Genomic DNA, 23178 nt, shown 5'->3' on the forward strand with positions numbered 1-23178 from the left:
TTGGTATTGTCAGATTTTTGTATTTTAGCCATTCTAGTAGGTATGTAGTAGTATCTCATTGCTGTTCCTTTATTGATTTTTAACTATACATTTTTCAGTTTTTTTTTAGTGATTGCTCTAGAGCGTACAATATGCACCATATTTTATCGCAATCACCTTCAGATTTATACTAAATAAACTACAGTAAGATATAGAGTAGAAGCTAAGGGAAGCAGGAGACCCCATCTTTTTGCCTGCGTCCACAAGGAGCAGTTCTGCCATCACACAGAGTGTGGGCAGGGTGATGGGAGCAGGTCTTAACTCAAATGCTGAAAACTTTCTCTTTTTATCAAGATTAACATAATTTGAGTAAATACCTCTCCAACTGCTGCACATCCTTAGGGCAATTTCCAGAGATTTTAAATGGTTGTTTTTTCTGTTTCTATTTTTATAACTTTCACCAAGTTAAATGGTGTTCTGTTAGAGAGAGAATTCACCTGGATCCCCATCTAGATACTCACACCATTCCAAGAGTCCCGTTTCCTATCAGGCCTATTTTAAAATTTTGAGGCTCAGTTAATAGGAATCCAGGAAAGTGACTGTCAGTTTTACATAAATGTAAAATAAATGTCATTGCTCTTGTTAATGAAAGTAATTTTTAAAATGATAAATCCATATTAGTTAAATGGATAATATTTCCCAAGTTACTGTATCCAGCTTGGTGGTAGATAACACTAGCCGGCAGTGAGGTTCAGCATTCTTTCCTTCTTTATTTTTTACTCAATTAGAACTGCTAAGTCAAAAAGAAAGCAAATGATCTGTGACTTTGTTAACTATTTTTCACGGCAAGGCAAGAATTCAGAATTCCAGGAGTGATCCCTCGCTGAAGATGACCTCTGGCACTCTGTCAGGTGTAAACGCGACAGATTTATGAGTGTTTCAGCCTGGGATAAAGCAGCTTATGGTTTCTTAATCTACGCCTTGGAAAGTAATTTTTTTCCTTTTCCATTGCATCATTTGAAGGTGGTTTTAAAATACCCACTAATATGAAGTTCACGAATTCCTCTGTTGAGTGAAGTAGGTCACATACTTTCTGGAGGGAACTAAACGCTCAGCAATCATTCTATCCTATCTTGGCTTTCTTATAAATTTCTGATATCATATCTTTAGCAGTGACGTCTTGAAATGTCACCTCCGAAGTGAGAGGTTTAGGCTCTTCAGGATTCTTGATATATTGTTGAGCTATGACACTTGAATAAGCTTCATGGAATCATACAAATGGTTTTTAGTGGCCTTGTAAGTGTTGTGATGATCTGGCTTTATCATAACTTTAACTTCACAGGCTGACACGAGCATCTCCTCCTTTGAGAGTAGGGGGATTTCAGAGTGGAAAAAATAGGCTTACACTGCTAATTTATTCGCACAGTAGGCTGACGATACATTTATTCCCTAGGCTTAATTTGATTGATCACAATTGTCCTTCTCACCACAACCATGGAATTCGGAGGAGGAGTCATTTGTTGACTGACAGCTGCCGTCTCTATGTGAAGTGCTCAATGGATACTGGCAGAGACCTTTCCCTGCTGAGACTTTAGCTCACGCTTTGTCGGTGTTCATGTCAACACGTTTTTTTCCAGTCTACACCGTGGCTCATAAAAGAATCCTTAACTGAAAACTATTTTTCCTTTTCCAAATCGTGGTTTCCGCGTCGAATATGTCCAAGCGTCTGCATGCCCGTCTACTCCATACACATAGTGCCCATATGCTAAGGGCCAGTTCATGCAACACAATACTGCAATTCAATTCTGACATTAATGACCCAGAGTTCGTGCACACTGCATAGGTCAAGGGCAGAGTTCCCAACCAGACTGTCCACTTCAGATGCCAGCTGCAAGTTCAGGAGTCCCTAGGACATCTAGACTTCTGGCCAATTGGCTGTAAGTTCAGGAGTTCCCAAGACCCCCTCAGATTTCATAATTTGCTACAATGACTCACAGAACTCTGGAAAGCTCTGTACTTGTGATTACAGTTTTATTATAAAGGTTACAAATCAGGACCAGCCAAAGGAACAGCACATAGGGCAAGGACTGGGACAGTCCTGAATACAGAGTTCCCCTGCCCTCTCCCTGTGAAATCAGGATGCACCACCCTCTTGACATATAAATGTATTCATACCAGAAGTTCGGCCAAGCTTCGACGTTCAGAGTTCTTATCGCAATGTCACCACACAGGCATGATTGATTGAATCATTAGCCACGTGACTGAACTCAATCGTCAGCATCCCTCTCCTCCTAGGAGGGACATCTAATATCACGTGGCTCACACTACCAGCCCACTAGTTACACAGCACGTCTTTCATGCGTGGCTGGCCCGCATCCTGAAACTATCTAGGGACCCATCATGGGACCCACCATGAAAAACAAAAACACTCTTAGCACTGAGGAAATTTCAAGGGTTCAGAAGCTCCATCCTAGGAACCTGGTACAAAGACCAGACAGACCTCATATTATTCAACTTACATCTTCAGCCAGTTGTGAAGTCTATGCCAGCAGCCCGTGAGTTAGTCATGGCCCTTCCTCCTGGTGTTGCTGTTTATAATATGCAGTATCCATGGCTCCATTTGATGAAAGCTCTGCCTGTCTCTTATCGAGCTGTCTCTCTGAGTTGGAGATTACTATCGTTTGTACCTGTGTCTGCATGAAGAGTGTGACGCCGAGATAGCCCGCTACAGTTTTAGACTTTCTTTGTCTTTAATCACTGCTAGTGCTTATTGAGTGCTTGCTATTTCTCAGGCACTGTGCTCAGCTATGTACATGCATTTCACCCTCACAACAAATATTTAAGAGTATCTGCTATTATTATCACCACTTTACACATGAAGAAGAGGGTGGCAAAGAGACATTTTGTCCAAAGTAATTTGCCCAAAGTTACAAAATGAGGAAGTGGCACAGCCAAGATTTATACCCAGGCCACCTCGTTTTCAAAGCCTGTGTCCTTACCCATTAGACTGCACCACTTGTAGCAGCAAGAACAACAGCTTTGCCCTGGAAAGTTCTGGCGAAACTCGGTTTATCATAAAAGCAATTTTTCTTTATTTGCAAAATGATGCAAAAGCATCTGTGGCTTATGTCATAGTACGACAAGGGTTCTCAAAAGAAAACATACTTAGGACTCAGGTTAAACAAAAAGACAATCCAAAAAAATTCAGTTTTCGAATATTTGTCATTCCCTGGATGCTTGTGAAAAAATCTTTATAGATTCCCTATCCCAACACATGCAGAGTCAAATTCTATATTGACACTGGGGAACCTTTTCACTCTTCTTTATTATGAAGTTATTCGGAGTTGGAGTATTAATGTTTTTACTTTCATCCCTAGTTTTACACCTTGACTATCCACTTTTGACTCAATGCAAGTTTAAGAAAATGAAGGAAAAGTTTAAATGAGGTAAAAATTCATTAACTGATATATATTTCCTTCACTGTACAAGGGGGGTGGTAATCCAAGTGAAGTGCTGTGAAGTTGACAAAATACTAACATATATTAAGTGCCTCTAGTGAGCCTAACAGGGTTCCAAGAGACAGACCTAGAATTTTATCATCAGTGGGGCGGGTACCACCAGGCTCGCTGGAAGGCTCATTTAATGTTCCTTCATTCCTGCTGCATTCTTTTCTTATTCTGAAAAAAAAAATACTTGTTTTCTCTTGCAGACATGGATTGTTACTTTCATTTTTGGCAAGCAGAAGGAGGGGAAGCATCAGACTGTGTAGTCAGAGAGGGAAGAGTTTTTTGTTTTTTGTTTGTTTTTTGCGGTACGCGGGCCTCTCACTGTTGTGGCCTCTCCCGTTGCGGAGCACAGGCTCCGGACGCACAGGCTCAGTGGCCATGGCTCACGCGGCATGTGGGATCCTCCCGGACCGGGGCACGAACCCGGGTCCCCTGCATCGGCAGGCGGACTCTCAACCACTGCGCCACCAGGGAAGCCCTGGATGAGTTTTTGATAGACACCTTCATAGAGAGCTGGCAGGGACACAACATCAAGAACAAAACTGCAAAGTACTGAGAGACTGTGATGTACTTTGTGTTTTATTTTATTATCACAACCCTGATACTACCTATTTTTCTTCTGTTATTTCTTTGTCCTAAAATTTATGTTTTTGGGAAATGAGGAAGTGCTCTTTATTCACTTATATACAGATATTTCATAAACCTCTTCTGTAATTATGAAAGAAGAGGTAGCAGACATTTAAATTAATGGGGTCACTGTTCTTTATTACTTTTCATTTCTGCCCAAACTCAAGAAGCTGACTTTAAATGGCCCTTCACGATAAATTTTTTTTAATTGAATAATTCACAGCCAGGACTTGTAGGCCTAGTGGCCCTGATTCTAACTGACCTGGTTTCTGTAAGTTCTCTTTCAGAAATTCAGCCCTACAGATCCTCCCAGGTTTCTAGACAACAAGCAAAAACACTGTAGCTGTTGAAACTATGTGAAGGAGCCCACGACAAGGGCCTTTCATAGATTTTCCAGCTATGTTTCAGTTTAAAAAAAAAAAAAAAAGGCAACTCCTCCTCTGAACTACAGACATCGAGAGCCAGCTATTCACTTTTGTCTAAAATGTAAATCTTCTCTCGAATTGAATTGGTTTGGGCGCCGCTGGTTGAGAGGTGTGTTGCATGATTACCTGAACGATTTGCTTTAAGACAACTCGCGATGGAGCTGAGCTCTCTTCAGAGGAGAAGCTGGAATTTTCCTCCAGCACCCACGAGGCCTCCAGCTCTTGGCAACACTTTGTCCTTGGCCTCTGACTCACTTCTCCTCTTTCTAAAGCCATTCCATTTTCTAGGAGTGTTTCTGCTTCTTTCCCGCCCCCTTCCTAGGTGTCCACGGCTCTCTCTCTCCACCTCAGGAGCCCAACTCCCACCTGCATGGCTTCAGCCTTCTCGGCCCCCGCCTCAGGTTGGAGATCTCATCTAGAGTTTGAGCCCCTGTCCATCACTTATGACCTGTGTCAACCTGAACAAGTTACTTAACCCCCTCAGCCTCGACTTCTTCATCTATAAAATGGGAATGATATTATTCCTCATATAGCATGGTTAATGAAGTGAGAGAACGCGTGTAAACTTCTTAGCACAGAGTCCGGCACACATTAAGGGCTGGTAGCTTTTGTAATGAGGATCATTTACTGTACCCAGCAAAGCAAGAGGCCTTTTTTTAGTGTATGGTGATGTCTGCTGGCCAGTGTCACGTGATGCCTAAAAGGACGGATTCAGTGGGTTCAGCTCCATCATCTGCAGGGCTTGGGGGCAAGAATACAACTTATGCCCACTCCCACTTTGTTCCCACTCTCAGCTCTGTCCCTCACTTCGAGGTACCTCACACAGGCATGTGTGTGATACCCGAGCCTGCATGCCTAAGCTGTGTCCAAACCTACGTCCCTCCTGTCCTGCAAATAAGCACTCCTTGGCCACCTTGCAGGCCTTAGGATGGAGGAGGGATGCTCTCCCTGCAGGCTGGCAGTGGCTGGAGCCCTTGGGTGGGGGATTCATGGTGCTGGGTACCTGGAGTGTGGTGGAGGAGAGGAGGGTGGCCTGGGCTTGGTGTCTCACATTGTCCCCCATAGAGAGATGTGGCTGCAGGTTGGCCGGAGAAGGGCACTCCAGCAGAGGGACTCAGGGCCGCGCCCCTGGCTGTCTGGAGGGAAGCACGTCGTGGTAGAGAACCACGCTTTAGAGAGGGCTGTTTCTCTGCCTTCCACCTCTCTAGCCAGCTGGGGGCCCTTGTGTCCCGTACAGTTACAGGGTGACATGCCAGCAGTGTGGGCGGGAGCCCGGGAGCCCGCCCTTCCCACTAAAGCCCTGACAACTCCCAAAGGGCTCCCTTTTCATGAACACCAGATCCCCTTTAGACCAGCCCCAAGGAATGCGAGTTTCCTTCAATGCTCAGTTCTTGGGGGTTTTTTTGGCCGTGCTGCTTGGCAGGTAGGGATGTGGGATCTTAGTTCCCCTGGTCGAACCCGTGTCCCCTACAGTGGAAGCATGGAGTGTTAACCACTGGACTGCCAGGGAAGTCCCAGTTCTTGCTATTGTGACGTCTGTGCTCCCCTTCCCAGAGCTCCCTGCTGAGCTGCAACACAAAGTTTCTACCCCTCCCCTTTCCTAAGTTTCTTTTGCTTGGCATTTGCTGGGTAGACACAGAAGAGGCACTGGGAAAAGCTCATCTTAAATACCAGGGAACTTAGAATCAGAATCTCAGGATACAGAAGGAGTGAAAGAGATCTGCTTGCTGGCTGTAAGTAACATCTGACTCTAGAAACCCCGGTGAGTGAGCCATGGAGGTCAGCACACCCCACTGCCTGCAGAATCGAGGTTACGGTCCCTCTGCGCCTTTAGAATATATGGGTACGTCTACGTTAGCAGCTTTCCTTTTATTACTGAGCGTCTCGGCATCCACACGTTGTGCGTATGACTGCAAGGGATTTGAGGATTTATTTTTTAGAAATAATTTGGCCAGAAAAAGTTATAAATTATAATTCAATAACAAATGCACCCTAAAGATAGAGCACATGTGGTGGATAGTAAAACCTCCCCAGAAAAGGAAGTCGATGACTTTAATTATGAATTGTCAGAGTGACATTTGGGACCTAAGCAGAAGTACCATCCCTGGAGTGCAAACCATTGAGCTCTAGAAGTGGAGGCCTGGCTTCCTTCCCTTCTGAGCAGGAATGCTTTGCTCTGGTCACCTCAAGGGTCCACTTCTCTGCCTGGGGCCCAGCTCTCACTAAGCAGCTGATTAGTTCAGAAGTGGGTTGGTCTGGTGAAACACCCTTGTGTATGAAGCTCTATACAAGGGAAGGAGCTTCTTTAAGGTTGTTTTGTTTTGTTCTGAAGAAAGCACCATATCTGACTGATATTCCAACTAATGGGCTACAGAACATGGGTTAATAGGGGTTCCATCTAAACAGGGATCTATAATTGAAAAGCTTGGGAAATGTTGAATTAAAAACAAATCTATCTGCTTCTGGGCATATACCTAAAAGGACTGAAAGCAAAGTCTTAAAGAGATATTTGTGCACCCATGTTCATAGCAGCTTTTTTCGTAATAGCTAAAACATGGAAGCAACACATGTGTCCATTGACTGATGAATGGATAAAATAAAATGTGGGCTATATGTACAATGGAATATTATTCAGCCACGAAAAGGAAGTTCTTACACGTGTTCTATAGATGAACCTCAAGGACATTGTGCTAAGTGAAATAATCCAGTCCAGTTATATGAGGTACCTAGGGTGGTCAAAATCATAAAGACAAAGTAGAATGGTGGTTGCCAGGGGCTGATGGAGGGGGAAATGGGGAGTTATTGTTTAATAGGTATAGAGTTTCAGTTTTCCAAGATGAAAAGAGTTATGGGGATTGAGAGTGGTGAAGGCTGCACAGCAATGTGAATGTATTTAATACCATTGAACTGTACATGGTTAAAATGGTAAAGTTTATGCTGTGTGTATTTTAACACAATTTTACTTTAACGTGAAAAAGAAAGAAAAACAAATCTAAGAATGTTTGTTTTAACTGCAGGATATCTCAGAACCTTTATTATGTCCAAGTGCAATATTATTTAAAATGAGAGGGTATAAAACACATTTTCCCAAAATAGATTATACTTTAGAAACTGTTAATACAGACCACTTTTTATTCCTTGATCTTTTCCTATCCCTTTTCCAGATACATCTTTTGAATGTCTAAGTTAGGAATGTTATTTCCTTTAAAACATGATAACTCAAAATGTTCCTTGGGGGTGGGCGAGATTGACTCATGACTATCGGGGCCTAATGTGACCCACTACTTGGCCGTCTCAGGAGGAAAACAGTGTAACATTGTGCAGTGTTTCTCAGGGAAAATCAAATGTAGGGGAGCAATTTCTGTGTGGGATATTCACTGGCACCTGTGAATTTAGGTACCACGTAGCTGCACCGTTCAGGCAGGCGCCACCCAGAGTTCAATCTCCAGTCCTCACAATAAGCTTGTTCCTAGCTATACGTCCTCAGGTCCCATATCCCCTCTCCTAAGAGACCCACCCCTACATGGAATGACTCTTATTAAGGAGGAACAAATTTGGGGAAAATGGCAGTAAGTTAAGCATTTAGGAAAACACTCATTCTCCCAGAATGATTTTATTATTTACCTCTGTCTTTTCCTTTTTTTATTTAGTTCCATAGATCCACCTATAGCCCAAGAAGCATCGATTACTCTCCTTGTGACACTTGAAGCTGCTGACCTTTGTCTAATTCAACAGACTTCCTGCCTTAAGAGAGGTAAGAGGATCTGATTCAGGGGAGGGCAGGGGCCGAGAAATAAGCCTTCTACTTAAACTAAGATGCTGGGAGTGTCTGTGTGTGTGCTCTTAATTTCAAAACACAGAGTCTACTTCTGGGCAAATATCTAGCTATAAGGAATCTATCTTATCATGAATTCTATAAACATGGTGATAATATTCTCCACATCTCAAACTGGGACATATCATCTGGCTAAAGGATTTTTTCTTTTTTGATTTGTGGAGTCACTTAATCTTTATGAGCTATACATTAATCCCATTTAGTTAGTCAGTAATGGAAATGTTTTACTGGAGAAACTAGAAATTTACAAAAATCATAACTGTACCAGGAAAGCTGGCACAGACAGTCAATATACATGATGCCACAAAGCGTTTAGATTGCAGGCTCATCCCGAAGACAGCTTTTGGTATATTTATTATTCTTAAACACCTGATCCTTTGTAATTCTCTTGTGAATCCAGACCTATTACACTCTGCCAGTTATTTTTTAAAAAGCTTTTATCACTCAATTTACATCAGTGAGTGAAGCTGCAAGATAGGTTTTTTTCTCCTTCAAAACTGTAGCTTTCCCCCTCTGAGACATTGCACACAACCCTCTACAGCATGAATATGTCTCAGAGTCATGGGACTCCTTGCTGACCCAAGCCTTCCAAAATTCATGTGTGATGCAGGAGTGGAGAAAGAATTCAAATCTGAAAGCCAAATCTCTGAGTTTCCTGTGTTATTTGATAAAATATTAAATTAGCATTGTCCCTGTCAAGTTCTGGTTTATTTTTAGGCAATCATGTGAGCATAAATGCCTACCACCTGTCCAGGAGAAGTGGGAGAGTGTACACTATGTAATCCTCCCAGTCAAGTCCCCATAGCTGAGTGTACACTATGTAATCCTCCCAGTCAAGTCCCCATAGCTGAGTCAGAGTTGGCTTGCAGTGGGAAAACAACAGGGCAGTTGAACCTGGTTAAACATGAGAACATTGGCAATGCAGATTTGCAGATCACCCCACTTTACACCTTCCCTGTCACCTTATGCAGGGTAAAACCTGGGCCATAAATCCTTAAAAAAATTCACCATCTCAAGAAATTTTCGTTTTTCCTTGCTTTTAAAATGACTGTTAACTCACTTCCTTGAGCCTTTTAATTTTCACTTCATTAAGGAAAAATACCTAATTTAACAACTTGGGAACTTTGAGTTTCTACTAAACCTCTTCCTCAATCCATAACAAAATTGTTTATCAGACAATTTCAACAGGACCAAAGTTTATCCAAAAAGTTCTCTTACAAAGAGAGAGCAAGGCTTTGATTTCTTATTGAGTAGAGTGCTGGTAAATGTTTAACAACATAGTAGTTGCCAATTTCCATGGTGTAAATACTGCCCCCATTGGCTGGCTTAGTTAGCAGTGTGTCACCAGGGAGTGCAGAGTTGGGTAGAGATGAGAAAGCCAGTAGGAGCTGATTTCAGCACATCCCTGAGTTTATCCCCCTAGTCTACTTGTTCCCAAATTTTGGGGTGAATCACTATCACTTTTATTAAAAGTACAGAGGTTGATGCAGATTTCTGGTGCTGAGGCCAGAGCATCTGTATGTTTAACAAGTTTCCCAGGTGATCCCGATACTGCAGTCTGAGCTCTCGTTCTTATGTTCATTCCTATATAAGGCTAGTCTTGTATTATGTAGTATTGCCATTCCTGATCAAGAACTCTACATTTTCATGAAATACATTTTCATAGCACACAATTCACTAAGATATTATTAAAAGAGACTAAATTCACTAAGCTGTAATGAAAATAGATTCTAATGTTCAGAATGAATAATGATCATCCTATTCTCTTTGATATAATAGACTATATTCAGCTCATTACTTTTCATTATCTGGGTTGTAAAATATGCTATGGAAAGCCAAATTCCATATATTTTAGAAATTAGATGAAATCTTTATGGAGCACATAAATATGCTTATCCTCGAGTCGTGAGAAATATTTGCATCAGACATTTTCTTTGTAAAAGTGATTTACGTGACAGCTACCTTTGCTCGCCATCAGTTTTCTTCCAACAGGATTATGCCAAGTGCGTAGTGAATATAATGTTTTGTTTATGACAAAAAATTCAGATAAATATACCAACTTCCTCTGAAAATGTTTGCGTGATTTTCAAAAAGGCTTTGTGGGGTAATTTTATTCCTTTTCAGGAATGAATGAGTGCATTTCATTGGAGATGATTTCACTGCTTTAGAGCTAATCTTTTTCCAAAGACTGCATTCACTCCACAGATATCTACCAAGCCATATTCTTTAAAGGAGTTTACAATCAAATTGGGGTTAAGAATTCCTTCTATTAACAATTACAGAAACATACAGGAGGTATTTGAAAACCGTGGCTGGAACTGATCGCTGCGTGTACGTTCCAGGTTGTTTGTTGGGAGAGACAGACATGCAAATAATCACCTTTGAGGGTGACAAATGCTGGGAGACAGTGACTAAGGTTTCCCTGATGAGTCAGGACAGTTTCACAAAGAGGGTGACATGTGATCTGCAGGATAATTCGTAGTAAGGAAAGTGGAAGCAGAGAGGGCATTTCAGGCTTCGGAGGAATGAGACCCAGGCACCCGGCTCAAGAAAAGAGACTTTCAAATTGTTCATTTGAGTAATAAGTACTCTCCTACTCTGGACACAGAACTGTGCTTGACACTTGGGGGAAGGAGAGTAAAGAAGTGGTATGGCCCCTACCCTCAAGGTGTTCATGTGCCACTTGGATGCCTAAGACTTGAAAATATTAGGGAAGGAAGGGGAAACGACACAAGCAAATGCCATGGGGTGCATCACAGATATTAAGTGATGGGGGGTTACTGTAAAAGGGTAAGAGAGATGTGGGCTGACAGTGTTCAGGGCAGTCTTTCTGGGTTAAAGGTATTCGGACAAGAGAAGCAGCATTTAAACAAACAACACAAAGCAAACAAGCAAACTGGTGAGAGAACAGGTTGCATGGGTGACAGGAAGAAAATTAGTGTGACCAGAATAGGGAATCCTGGTGAGAAGGGTGGAGGGTAGGAGGAGGGTGTGGCGGAAAGCATGTAATTCAGAGTCCTGACTTAGCTTGAGACTGGTCAAGGATTTGGGGGAAAATGGAAAAAAAAAAAAAGGCTTTATTTTTTTCAGAGTCTCAGCGTCTTTAACGATAGAATGGGTCTAGTAAAACCTACCTCACAGGCTTGGGAGGATCAAATGAGGCAATTTATGTGAAAACATTTTGTAAACCACTATGTACTATAAATATGGGGGTGATTAGCAATGGATGGGATTCTTGAACGCTGGTTCCTTTCTAAGAAGCCACAGCCCGTGCCTGGGTATTTCAGCTTTCACGAATGGCATTTTTCAGCGTGAAGGTACACATTGTGTGCCACATTTAGATCTTCCCTCCGGGAGCCAACCTCAGAACCAAAACATTTCTAGTTGAAGAGCCTATATATTTTTTTAAAAAAGCAAAAGGTGGTTTCCAGTTTATTTTATTATATCTTAAATGATAAACTCAACAATTTTTATGGTTTAAATGTTTAAATAATAATATTAAATTACAAATGGTTAACATTTTAGTGATTTTAGTGTGCATGAGTTTTCTTAATCTTTCTTTCTTAAGATTACTAAAGAAAAAAATGGAAGAACTTGTTTTATTTAAACTGAAAAGTGTTCATTGCTGATCTGATTAACGGATGTTCTTTTGGGAAGCATTCTTTGGAAATGAAAACAATGCTTCTGACCTTAAAATGTCCATGGATGACCTGAGATGGCCTGATTTTTCTCAAGTGAAACACTAGGGGTTAAAATAACTGAGCGTGATTCTAGGCCTAATGTACCCCAAGGATTTTACTGGCCATTCTCCCGTCCAGCTACTCAGCCATGCCCACTAAAGTGACATAAATACAATAAACGCTATTTGAAAAATTCATTCTTTTATGTATCAGAGAGTGATATTTTAAGAAGAAAAGTACATTTTACAAATACAGTTTCCTATAAATTTGCACAAAAGGAGAATTTCCAGAATAGGTTTCAGTTATTTTTCTCATTTGGAGAATGATACTCTTTTTCACATAAAACTTCAGATCGTCCCTCCCATCACCCTTCTTAAAGTTTTCACAGTTTGTGAGAAAACACCAAAAGTAAAACTGTTACCTGGTTCCGCAGAGTTTCTGCCTCAGCTAAGCTCTGGGGCATGTGTGTCTACTGTGCGTCTAACATCTGTTCAGCCCATGGACTGATCTTCACTTTTCTGATTTGGTTTCACTGCATTTCTTGGAAGAACCACCCACTTGGATCTGCTCAATGATATATTACTGAATTCCTCACCATCACGGGTTTTTTCCTCTCCCAATACATCTGGAATAAAAATGGATTTGAAAATTAAGTACAAATTACATTTCCACATTCAAGGAAGGAAAAAAGATAGTAGATGGCTACCACTTTTCATTTCAAATTGCTCAAAATACTTCTCAAATATGGCTAAAATCCTTCCTATTTTCAGGTACACTGTACTTATTTCCTTGGGAAGAGGAAAACACCTTTCTTTTGCTCATTTTATAAGTGTAAAGAAAACACGGTAGCTCAGCTATCTGGTAAATTCTAGAAAATAAAAATAGGGGTATTGAGAATGCCAACCTCTTTGGTTGTTAGAACGGACAGGTTGTGTTTCAATGCTGCCAAAACATTTGTAGAAAATTGGCAAATTAATGTAAACCAGCGTCATGCAACCCTAAATCCCCCAGTTCTTTGGTTGAATCCGATTCTTGTTGCTTTGGTGGTAGATTTTAGTGAAATTATTTTATGTGTATAAAATAGGGCATGGTAGATTAATGATGGCCATAAATTCTCCATGAGTCCTCCCAGTAAAGTCTGGCCTTAGAGGAGTGACACTCTGTGACTCCCCAGGCTGGGTCATAAGAAGTCTTGCTGTTTCGGCTTTTGTCTCTGGAACATACTCTCTGTAGCCCTGAGCTGCCCTCTAAGAAGTCCACCCACACTGGGACTGCCAGGGTAGATAGGCCACATGTAAGTTTTCCAGTAGGCAGTCCGACCTGAGCCCAGCCTTTTTAGCTACCCTACCAAGTCACGTGGGAGTGAAGCTATCTGAAACCTCCAGACCAGCCCATCCAGTCAATCCCGTGTGGAACAATGGAATCACTCAGCTAAGCTCTGCCTGACTCTCTTAACCACAAAACTGTGATGTAATAAAATGCTTGTTGTCTTAAGCCCAATAGATTATTTTTTTAAATAAATTTATTTATTTATTCGCTACGTTGGGTCTTCATTGCTGCACACGGGCTTTCTCTAGTTGCGGTGAGCAGGGGCTACTCTTCGTTGCTGTGCATGGTCTTCTCATTGCAGTGGCTTCTCTTGTGGGACACTGGCTGTAGGTGCACCAGCTTCAGTAGTTGTGGCACGCGGGCTCAGTAGTTGTGGCGCACGGGCTTAGTTGCTCCGCGGCATGTGGGATCTTCCTGGACCAGGGCTCGAACACGTGTCCACTGCATTGGCAGGAGGATTCTCAACCACTGCGCCACCAGGGAAGCCCCCAATAAATTCTTGAACACACAGAAAGGTGCATTCTTTGAGATAGTTGGATTCTTTTTTTAAAAAATTTATTTATTTTTAAAATTTTATATTTATTTATTGGCTGCGTTGGGTCTTCGTTGCTGCACACGGGCTTTCTCTAGTTGCGGTGAGCAGGGGCTACTCTTCATTGCTGTGGTTGGTCTTCTCATTGCGGTGGCTTCTCTTGTTGCAGAGCACGGGCTTTAGGCACACAGGCTTCAGTAGTTGTGGCTCTTGGGCTGTAGAGCGCAGGCTCAGTAGTTGTGGTGTATGGGCTTAGTGGCTCCGTGGCATGTGAGATCTTCCCGGACCCGGGATCGAACCCGTGTCTCCTGCATTGGCAGGTGGATTCTTAACCACTGCACCACCAGGGAAGTCCGAGATAGTTGGATTCTTATCCATTGGCTTCTTTACCTTGCCCCATGGTTATTATAAATGGCATCTCTTTATAATTCTCACAATAATCTTGCACCATGTGTGTTATTACCCTTGTATTACAGATGAGAAAATATGAACCAAGTGAACAAGTAACTTGATTAATATGCAAAAGCATGATAGACCAAGGATTGAAACCCAAGCCTCTCTAGCTTCAGAGTCCTAGCTATTATCAGAGTGAGAATCTTAATTATCGCCGATGCAGTCCCATAGCCAAGAATCAAAATTTCTTCTGGCTATTTCAGGCTCTAACTCCATGAGTCTCAATCAGGGGTCAGCACACTTTTTCTGAAAAGGACCAGACAGTAAATATCTCAGACTTTGGTCATATGGTCTCTTAAGCAACTACTCCACTTGGCTGTTACAGTGTGAAAGCCACCACGGGCAACATGTAAGCAACTGATGGTGGCTATGTTCCAGAAGAACTTTATTTACAAAGTCAGGCTGTGGGCTAGATATGGCTCCCAAGCCACACATTGCCGATCCCTTATCTACACATCTGAGATGATTGTGTTTGAATCTTCTTTGAGCTTTTGGAAAAGAACCTCAACTTTTAAATGAAGTGTTGACGGCACTTTCTTACAATCCAGTTTTAAACCAAAGTTGAAGTTTTTACTAAGTGTCAACTGTAAACAGAATATATGTAAGTCAGTGGAAAGTGTAAGTCAATGTAGAAGGTACCCCCAAAAATGTACATTTGGAAGCATTGTTTTTAGAGCTTTTTTTTTTTCTCTACCAAATTAAAAATCCTGGAAAAGGGTGGATTATACATAAAGATAAACTAGAATGTGTGGAACGTTCTCCATATTTGCATTACATATCAGAATATCTTTAGTCAATTGTTGCTTTCTTTAATCCTTTGGAGCTACGGAGATGTTCCTGATAGTGATTACAAAGTATTTCCTGAAGCATTTTGCGCACTATTTATAGAATCCATTCCCCCATACTGCAGCCTGACAAGACCTCCTGGCCCCTGGGGCTGAGTTGCTGGCTGTTTGACAGCTGCACATCCATGTTATGTGCTAAGTCAGCACAGAATATTCCCAGCTAAGGGAAATGGAAACTACGTGGGTGATCATGGGTAGCGAGAGCCATTGGTCGTAGCTGGGAACTTCACTTGAAATTGGAAGAGTTGGTTCTTTACCAGTGAGTACTAAGGTCTTGAAAGTCAGAGAGGGTCAAGATTTTAATTTCTGAAAGACTTCTCTACAACAACCTTTTAGTGTTAGTTGAGCCACCTCAAGTTATTTTAAACCGTGCTTCTCATTAATTTTTTTGTCTTTCTTGTTATCTTGGACCCATTAGTCTATTAAGTTTTAAGTGGCTTGAGTGCAGGAAATAAGGATTTTTTTCTTCGTTATATTATCGTTCCTATTGCTTGACATATAATTGTGTTCAGTTCATTGTTGAAAAAATGAATCATAAATCATTCCCATACTTCTTGGTCCAGAAATTGCAATGTCTGGCTTGACCCTCTTTCTTCAAGTTTTTTATATCAAATATATATACACATATATGCATATGAAGACTTCTTATATGCAGTCTTTAGCTATCCAAGAATGCTATGAACAGAATAGACAATCTTATCATCAGTGGCTCCTGTTGCTATAATAACATTTCTTTCATAAACAATTTGATTTTGTAAATTCTCTGCCCATAGAATTTCCAATCACCTTGAATTTATTTATTCATTTAGAAGAGGTGATGTATACACATGGTGCACAGTTTTAAAAGGTATGAAGTAATATGCAGTAGTGAGAAGCTGTTTTCCTCCCATTTTGTCCCACAGTCCTTGGTTTCTCATTGCTTTATCCAGAGTTTTGAGCGTCCTTCTACAGACCTATACCGTATATTTTATCCCCCCTTTAATTTACATACACAGAAGCATACTGTATGTACTTTTCTACATCTTGCTTTTTTCACTTGTTACTGTATTTTAGAAATGACCCCATTTTAGTCCATATAGAGATGGCTTTTAAAAACATCTGCTAGTATTTTATTGTGTGGGTGGACTGTAGTTGACTTAACAAATATTTATTAATGTACATTATGTTGTTTTTAAACATTTTGCTCTTGCAAGCAGTTGCTGTAATAAATACTCTTCTGCATATGTCTTTGTGAACATGTGAGACACTATATATAGGATAACTTCCAAGCAATAGAACTGCTGAGTCAAAGCAATATGCGTTTTGCACTTTATTGGATATTTTCAAGTTGACCTCCATAAAGCTGTAACAATATACACTCAGAGCAGCAATGCATTCGTTCTGTTTCACATTTCCTCCACATGCAATGTCTCATCAAACTTTGATTTTGGTTACTTTGATATGCGAAAAATGTTCTCTTCTTAGAAGGATTTAAGTTGAAGCTTTCTTAGTTTGCTGAAGACTGGTCAAGATTTTTGCACAATTTTCTATGTAATTATTGACTTTTTCTTCCTGGTTTATAGTTCTGAGGACATTAAGGAAATTAGACTTTTGTTAGACATATGTATTGAAAGTTTTTTCTCAACTTTTGTCTTTTCTTTTTTAATATAGTCAGAGTTGTCAACCTTTGGGGACTTAGGAAGTATTATATAACATTGTTAATAATATATAAAAATTCACCCATGTTTTCTTATAGTACTTTTATAATTTTTCTTTTGCTTTTTAAATTTTAATGCTAGATTCACCTGGAAATTTTAGAGTAAAAAAATGGACTTCTTTTTTCCAGAATGCTATGAAGAAGTTTAATTGGATATTGTGAGCTCCCCCCTCTTCACCGAACACCCATCAAAAAACAATCACAAAACACAAGTATGAGGGGACCCTTGATATCGATGAAATACAAATAGTTGATAACTTGCCTGATACGGTTAAAATGTTATGTGTCCGCTTGGCTGGGCCACAGTCCCCAAATACTTGGCCAAAAGGAATTTTGCTAACTGATTTGCACATCTGAACTGCAATGTTGGTTCTTCCCTGGGTCTCAAGGCTGTTGGCACACCCTGCAGATTTGGGACTTGCTGGCTTCCATAATCATATGTGTGAATTCGAAAATTCGCATATAACTTATAGTCAGCCCTCTGTATACGGAGTTCCAGCATATCCACGGTACCCTCGGGTTCAACCAACCAATGATGGGGTAGTACTGTAGTATTTACTATTGAAAAAAATTCACATGTAGGTGGACCTGTGTAATTCAATCCGTGTTGTTCAAGGGATATATATATCATAGTTCTTAACGTATAAAGGGCCTCAATAATGTTATTCCACCCCCAAACTTCCTACTTTCTTTTTAAGACACAGCTCAAATGTGACCTTTTATATTGTATCAGTCTATCCATTGAGCCTGCTAGAAGTAGATATAAGCTTAGATTACAGATAGGCTCAGAATTACTGGAGAACTTTTGCAAAGATATACAGGACTGTGAATAGAAGCCAACATCACCCAAGGTTTCATTTCTTCCCTAAATGGAATGTATATAGGAGCTTCACAGTAAACTGGAAAAACAGCTTTGCCTTTTTTAGATGACAACCAGAACTTTAAGAAAGTACTTTATCTTGGTTCATCTAAAAGAAAGGCTTTCATGTCATTGGCTTGCTCCCACTCTATACAGGTGTGGGACAACTATATTGTGGAGGTTTCAGGGGAGGGTGGTAGGCAGAATAATGGTCCCCCTAAGATGTCCATGCCCTAATCCCTGGAAATTTCATATACATTACCCCACAGGGCAAAAGGGACTTTGCAAATGAGATGAAGTTTACAGATCTTAAAATATATTATCCTAGATTATCAGGTGGGCCCAATGTAATCACGTGGGCTTTTAAAAGTGGAAGAGGGAGGCAGTAGTGGCAAAGATGCACCAGAGGAAGAGGAAGGAGAAAAGATGCGGAAGCAGGGGAAGGACTTGACCTGTGTTTGCTGGCGGCTTTGACCATGGAGGAAAGGGACCATGAAGTTGGGAAATTAGGCGGTCGTACTCGCCAGGGTTGCTCCAGCCCACAGCCAGTTAAGAAACAGGGACTTGGCATGCGGCCCTGCTGACATCTTAATTTCAGTGCAGTGAGATTCATGCAGGAAGCCCTCTGAGTCCCACTGCTCTGGGACTTCTGCCTACCGAAACTGTGAGATAATAAATGGCTGTTGTCTTAAGCTGTGGTAAGTTATTATGGCAGCAAGAGAAGATGAGTACAGAGTACAGGGGCTCAGAGGTGGTTCACCTGGTGCCCGACTGGCATACGGATGCTTCAGCTCGTGGCACAGGCACCTGGTACAATTAGCTGTTGATGGGCTATCAGGGTTTGTTTCAACTGCAAGGTAGGGATCAGAAATCAAAGCAGCATATGCCCGAACTCCCAAAAAAGGGTGGGTTGGGGCCACTTTCATGAAAAGGCAGCAGTACAAATGCAGCCTTACGGTACTTCACTAACAAAGACTCCTTGACCCGGTGCAGTTGGGAGGTCTCTCTCATCCTTTTACGCTCTGTTCTGCAGCCATTCAGTCATTGAGCAACCAAACCACATATTGAGAGCTGACAAGCGTTGTCACATGGACACTTGTACATATCGTGTTGTATCTATAAGTATTTATTTTCACGCCCATTTCCAGCTCCAGCTCACACCACATTGCTGGCACAGAGTGGGCCTTTATAACTGGCAATAGACAAATGGATTTCAATAATTAATTCATCCTACTTAATAACTGGGAGTGAATGTAATTATTTTGATCCAAAGTAAAATAATCTCATGTCTTTCTTCCCTGAAGTATTGTACAGTGATAGACTTTTCACTGTGGCCTCTCATCCTAGAATACAACAGCTAATCACAGGCTTCTTGGTGAAAGAAATACATTCAGATTATTAGACTCATATAATCATTGTTTTGAACATCCTTTGATTTTCATTTGTCTTATCTTTTTATTATTATAACCTCAGTTCTTTAATCCTGTTTGGGCAGTTCAATATAAAATAGACAGAGAAGCCTGTCACTTTCCTGGTTTACTAATATCACAGGCCTAAGGATGAAATTTAAAACTCTTATGTTCATATTCCAGCTGTTCTGTTCTGGCAACAGATTTCTTTTTAATTGTACATTCCTGGAGGAAACTGTCAGCTACAGTTGCCTGTCTCGCATGGCGTACACGTGTTGCTGTTTTAAATCTAACAACTTCGTCTCTTCTAGACAATGCCCTGTTATCCTGACCTGGTTCAATCAGGCTTGTGAGTGAAAAGCAAATCATCGGAAAAGCAGTGCTAGTTCTTTAGTTCTTGCATTGTCAGCTCTAAATATTTGATAATTTCTGCAGTAAAACACTTCAATCTTCCTTTGACTTTCTCATTCTTACCACATTCAGTAGCCGCAGACATCTTGACCAAGTTGTCATACGCCTCTTTGAAGTTAGAAGTGTGGAAATAAAGACCAACCAAATGAGAAAAGCAAAGCTTATTTATTCAGAGCTTGCTACAAAGGAGTCAGCCGTCATTACTTGCATTTGGCAGGTACTCAAAAGCAGGCAGAGGAGTGGAAAAGCTTTACTGTGGACTGAAAGGAAGGTTCAGGTATGTCCTGAGTGGGCGCTGTTGTCATGGGGAAGCCGTAGGCGGGTTAACAGAAGCAGGACATTCTATGTGATTGCATGTTGGCTTTCTCTAGTTGGTCTGAAGTTGGAAGTGGGAACAAAAGTTAGAAAAACTCAATTACTAATTAGGTCTTGGCCCTTTGGGGTTGAATGTTACAGAAGTTATTGTTCAGCTTCCTGGATTGTTACTGGTGATGGCAGTCGGGCCTCCTGTAAGTCTTACGCCTAGCAGGCTGGCTTCCTGGGCTGTTGATTGTAGATAAGGGGGCTGGTTTCTGGGGCAGGTTCTGGGTCAGAGTTCTTTTTTTACATATGACCCAGCCATAGTCCATTTGCATATTCGGTTTCTCAAATGTAACTCTGTGCTTTTGCGAATATGGTCCTGGTGCTACATTCTACACTAAGCGTAAGTCCAAAGCTTACCTCCAAAGAATATTCCTTTGTTAAAGTTTTGGACACATGGCTTAAGAAAAGATGTGACGCTTGAGATATATATTAAAACCAAATTGTACATAAGCCTAAATTTCGGTGGATAATCACCCCTGATCCAAAGAGTTCCTTTATTAGGGGAGAGATTTAAAGTGTATAATTTTTGGGTAATTTTCTCTCTGAGACATTTAGATGGGCATCTGAAGAAGCACAAGACAATCTCTCTTCAGGACTCTGAACATCAGTGGGCATTGAGGTCCTCTGAACATTTACACTTGCAATTTTTAGCCCTTATAAATCGTTTTCATGAATGTAGAGGGAGACGAAATACAGTAATGGAAACAGGTTTATCATAAAACAAAGGTTGTTTCTATTCTTACAAAAGGCATTGTAATTTGATCTTCATTCCACTGTGTGCTAACTGTTTCCTCCTCATCAGATACTAGGTCAAGCCTGGACCACTAGTTCCATAACTATTAAGTACCTATTATCTTAATCCAGGCAAGAACTCGGGGAAAGATGAAAAAAAAAAGATCATGTAGAAAAGCATTTGAGGTCCTCTGATGAAGGATAAGCTACAAACCATTATTTCCCACCTAAGTCTTTCCAGCCCCTTTGCTTCAATGTAAACTCAGATTATTTTTTCCATTTGACAAAACGGTGCAATGAAGGATTAGTCAGGCAATGACAGGAGGATGGAGTCTCCAAATGGACTTCAAGGAGTATTCTAATAGATTCAATTGACTGTACTCACAGAGCTTTGAAAACTGCCGCATCCCTGCGCAATTCACCAGTGGAACCTCTATTTTACAATATCACATAGCTTGCCCTGAAAAACACCTTCCTGTGTTCTCAAAGTCTGCAAAGTTTCCCTCACTTATTCTTTTTCAAAAAGCCAGTTCTTCTGCCTGTAAGTTTAGTGGATCACTCTGCATCGTTTTCATCCATTATAGAAGAGCTTTCAGAGGCAATTTGGGAGAACAAGATCGCTTTGGAATTGGATTTTCGGGGAATATTTTCATATCACGGCTACCAGTTTTTTCCCTATGGAGTGATACAGAGCACTTTGAAAATCTTTCATAAGTGCAAACCCCATTCAAAGTTTTTTTCTATTTCAAATCATTTAAGGTGGAAGGACCTATTATATACATGAACTAAGGAACGTGTGATTAAACATCATCATTTCTCAATCCTTTTGAGTTTCTGGGCGGCATGCCTCCATGATTTGTGAAGTTAGGCCAGAACAATTCTGCCTCAATAAAGCAATACTTTTATCCAACACTTACTGTCTCTGTGACCACCCTTCCCTCCCCCCACGCAAGGAAATCTTAATCATAATAAGAATGAGTTTGGGAGGGGAACTACTCCTTAGCAAATGAATGTGATTTATTCCAGAGAGCCCTAGCACACCTTGTACTGTAAGTAACCACACAGGGCATCTGGATGAATGTGGAGTTAGTCATCTTTCTGCAAACCATGCAGAGCAAAGGCTCTCGTTCTGTCTGGAAGAAAACAGAATAGAAAGTTCTCAACCAGATGCTGTGTTGGTGACAATTTGTGAAGTGCAAAGTTTTCCCACAACACAATTTCTCACCATTGGTTCACCATTTAAAACTGGGGCGTTTGGGACTAGCCTGGTGGTGCAGTGGTTAAGAATCCGCCTGCCAATGCAGGGGACACGGGTTCGAGCCCTGGTCCGGGAAGATCCCACATGCCTCAGAGCAACTAGGCCCGTGCGCCACAACTACTGAAGCCCATGTGCCCGGAGCCCGTGCTCCACCACAAGAGAAGCCACGGCAATGAGAAGCACACACACCGCAGCAAAGAGTAACCTCCGCTCGTGGCAACTAGAGAAAGCCCATGTGCAGCAGTGAAGACCCAATGCAGCCAAAAATAATAATAATAATAAATTAATTAATTGAAAACAAAACAAAACCAAAAACTGGGGCATTTGAAAGACTTCTGGAGTAATTAAAGGTACGTTTCTCACCAACATGACTGGTAATTATTCAGAGTCAAACATCTGATAAAAAGAATCAGTGAGTTTGGAAAGGCAATTCTAATTATATTCTGCAGCCAAACTGTCTGTCTCTATACTGGTACTTAGTGATTTTTTGTTTGTTTTTTTGTTTTGTTTTAGTTCTTATTTCATCCTAGATTGTATTTCATTTAGTTACAGGATTGTCCTTCTCATTTGATATTTTTATTGAGGCAAAAGAACTTTTTAGGTGTTATATCATGGGATATATCTCTGTATCTGGACTTCATGCTGAACTTCTCCAAAGCTATCTCTCTCTTTTTTTTTTGCGGTACACGGGCCTCTCACTGTTGTGGCCTCTCCCTTTGCGGAGCACAGGCTCCGGAGGCGCAGGCTCAGCGGCCATGGCTCACGGGGCCCAGCCGCTCCGTGGCATGTGGGATCTTCCTGGACCGGGGCACGAACCTGTGTCCCCTGCATCGGCAGGCGGACTCTCAACAACTGCGCCACCAGGGAAGCCCACCCAAGCTATCTCTTGATGGGGGAAATTTATTATTTACAACTGTCCCCAAAAATGAACCAAAACTTAGTAAACATGTTTCACAAATTGGCTCAGAATTGAAGAAAGACCATCTAAATGTCCACAGCATATAGCTGAGAACACTTGCCCATGGTGTGACACAGGAACACAGGAAATGCCTGCCCCCTGGTTATCTTTGGATCAGTTTAGACGTACTTCCTTCTGATTATGCAGGAAACTGTCTATACTTATATTCTGCTTGCAGATTCAAGATAAGATATAAATTTTATAAGATATAAAATATAAATTTAAGATATAAATTTGGCAAGAAGAACAATGCAAAGTTTTCTTGGGAAAAGATTGTGTTA

This window comes from Grampus griseus (assembly GCF_964374135.1).
Source record: "Grampus griseus genome assembly, chromosome: 18".
Taxonomy (NCBI): Eukaryota; Metazoa; Chordata; class Mammalia; order Artiodactyla; family Delphinidae; genus Grampus; species Grampus griseus.